This window comes from Dendroctonus ponderosae, unplaced genomic scaffold (assembly GCF_020466585.1).
Source record: "Dendroctonus ponderosae isolate FM_Combo_2020 unplaced genomic scaffold, Dpon_F_20191213v2 Dpon_F_20191213_6, whole genome shotgun sequence".
In the NCBI taxonomy this organism is placed as follows: Eukaryota; Metazoa; Arthropoda; class Insecta; order Coleoptera; family Curculionidae; genus Dendroctonus; species Dendroctonus ponderosae.
In genome coordinates this window covers 14,172,591-14,175,814 of record NW_026018814.1, presented here as the reverse complement: position 1 = coordinate 14,175,814, position 3,224 = coordinate 14,172,591, and positions in this window count along the sequence as shown.

The following is a 3,224-nucleotide window of genomic DNA, read 5'->3' as shown; positions in this document are numbered from 1 at the left end:
CTGTGCAACACAAGAGTGACGGAAATTTTGATTCACCCAGTAGATGAGATGTTGAAAACAGTATAACAAAATGCTGAAATGAAAACGCAACTAATTATATTTGCTCGGGTTTACCGATATAATAGTCTATTATTTAAAGTAATATCGTAAAGGGTTTCCCTGCTTCGCGTGAAAAACTCCATTTTCCTTCATGCATAAATTACAATAAAATTATTCGCATGCTATTTTAGAATTTAATCCGCAATACAAGCCATTACCGTGAATTTGCCTCACAACGCTCCAATGACAGGGGGAAAGGAAAATAGGGAAAGCTGGAATACTGGAAAATGCAATAACTGTCAGTTTCTCGGCGGGACGGCGCGGGAGAGGCCGGAGGGATATTGCAAGTAGCTGCAGTCGCGCGGAAAATCGTACATGACACGCTCATATCCATAGCAACTCCGTCAGATATGAATATTTCATGGAATACATTTTCATACTTTATTGAACGTGTCACCTTTGATTACGAACAATATACCTGTCCTGCTCTAGAGAACCGGTTGGCGCTCCGTAAAACGCAGAGATAAATGCGGCACAACGTGACACTTCTCTTTCCACTAACCCCGACGGCCTCTTTTCCGAAGCTGTCAAAATTCATAAAGACGCGTCTCACTAAGGAAAGTTCTTCAAGTTCTTCGGAGAAATCAAACAAATGGAGCAACAGCAATCGCGCTAATATATTACAGCTCTGGACTAAATAAAAGACTGTCTAAAGTTTTCCGACTCAGCTTTTTCAAAGCAACCAGTTTCCTTATTTTCTTAACTTTGCTGATACTGCGTTAAATTAGGTAAATGGCAGCAACCCTATTTCAAGCAAAAAGTCATGAATAATATTAGAATATTAAGTGTGCACTAGTCAACTTGTTAACGAGCATTCAAAGCAATTATCAAGCAATTAATTTCCTGCAAACGCTTATGCGTATGTTTATCCGAAATATTGTAGAAGGTTTTTTGAAATGTTTTAGTCCTTTCTAGACAATACTCGTAGGTGCTCGTCACTGAACAACTCGTGATGAAAAAAATATGCAGATTTGATAGTCAAACGAGAACTTTCAGAATGAAAAGCAATTTAATTTAGGAAAATCTCAAAGTTTGCTTGTTTCAGGGTCACGCAACATTCTTGTGGTCCTTCTGGAGAAACCTTATGATATTTCAGGAAAACAAGATATTTTAGCAAAATTATTCTCTCTTAAAACTCTATTTTATGGGGTTATAGGGGCTCACTTGGAGAATACGATAACAATATTGAAATGTTTTTTCCAAAATTTCTAGATTATATTAACAGTTAAAAATCGAATTTCAACTTTGTATTATTTTGAGACGGTCTCATATCTTGGAATATTTAAGCATTCCAAAAGAAGCATTACGATCTTTACTTCAAATTATAATTTTTTTTATTTAAAAAATAGGTACGCTTCTACAACTTTTCGATGAAAAGTCAAAGCCGCAATGATGTTTTTTTGTCATTATAGCGAAGTTGAAGGTTTGTAGCTTCGCAAAACGTTGTGGAATGCGACAGTTGCATAACAGAAGCTGTAAGAATTACGCCAACAAAGGGGTAGAGACACTGGACGATTGGTTCCAGAAATTAAGGCCGATAGTAATGCACCAGATAATAATCGAGAAAGGACAACTTCCACTTATGTAATAAATATATACAGGACACATTAAATCTCTGGGCTACCGAACACCAGTGCAAATTAAGCAGGATTTAATTGACCGCATACGAGAAACTGTTCAAAAAGTGATCCCAGTAATGATGCAATAAGTCCACATTAAAATGATTGGAAGGGCACAAACATATTTGGAGTTAAACGGGCGGAACTTCAAACATTTAACAACTTAATTGCAATGAAATTATTAATACATAACCTTAACCTATTTCATTTAATTTCAACCTCACTTTCTGTGTTAAGCTATGGTTATTTGAGCTTTTGATATTTAAGAAGCAACATGTGAATACTAACTAAATACTTTACGTATTGTTAAAGAAACAAAAGTACCTTCAAAGACATTGTTGCCGTCCTTCTGATCTAGTTTTTTGCAAATATCTGAGTTTTTGACAACAATTATCTTTTTTACTATTTTTTCGATTCTCCTAAAACATCCCCAGACAACGCCTCAGAGGAATGACGTCAATTTTGAATCACCCTATATCTATGGGTAGAATAAAGATATCCTTCTTTCTCGTGAAATGTTTTATGGCACTGGCCGGTTGAAACTTTGAACTGACCTGCTTCTTCCTTTTCAAGAGAAGTTTTCTCAATTTTTAGATTCTCGACATTATTATAAACTTGTGAGGATAAACGATTCCAGAATTGAAATTAGAATAAGTTTAGGATTTTATTTTATAGCACTAATAAGTATTTAATTGATAAATTCAAAATTGGCGTCATTCCTTTTAAGGGGTAGTACGAGAAAAATATTGAAATTTTTTTTGTTCGAAAATTTCTAGAAGATATTAACAGTTGAATATCGAATTTCAACTTTGTTATTAAGCATTATTTTGACATTGTTCCATGTTTAATTGGTAGCATATTGGTATACTTCAGCATTCAAGAAGAAAAATTACGATATTTGCTTCAAATTACGAACATTTTTGATATCAAAAAAGTTCTCTTCTACAATTTCTTAAGGAAAAGGCACAGCGGCGATGATGTTTTTGTCATTAACAGATAGTTACAGGTGGATAGTCCTTGTCAATGATAACAATTATTTGTCAAACGGTGACTGGCTTTGAATTTACTTTCACGAATTTGCGGATATGCGATTAGTTCAGGGGAAATGCTACAGTAACGTAGCAGAAGCTGAAAGAACTGACGCCAACAAAGGGCGAGGAGAGTGATTCCAGGAAGATAGTGGACGACAATCGATGTTCGGGTTCCAGGTACAGAGGAACAAGTATTGGACATAATCGAATCAGGGCCTTCCAGGGGCACTCAGAGCACAATAACTGACACTTTCCCAGGCACCAAATAAATACCGGCTACATTCCAACCACGTTTGTACGATACACACAGCACAAGGAGATACAAAAGAAGCCGGAGTTAATTAACTGAATACGAAAAGCTGCTTAATAAGAGTGGATAATAAGGAGATTACACAGGCACTAGCTTGTTTGGAGTTAACCATTCAAATGTTTGGTGTTTTATGGTTGATTTATACACACCAATATTCGAGGTTAT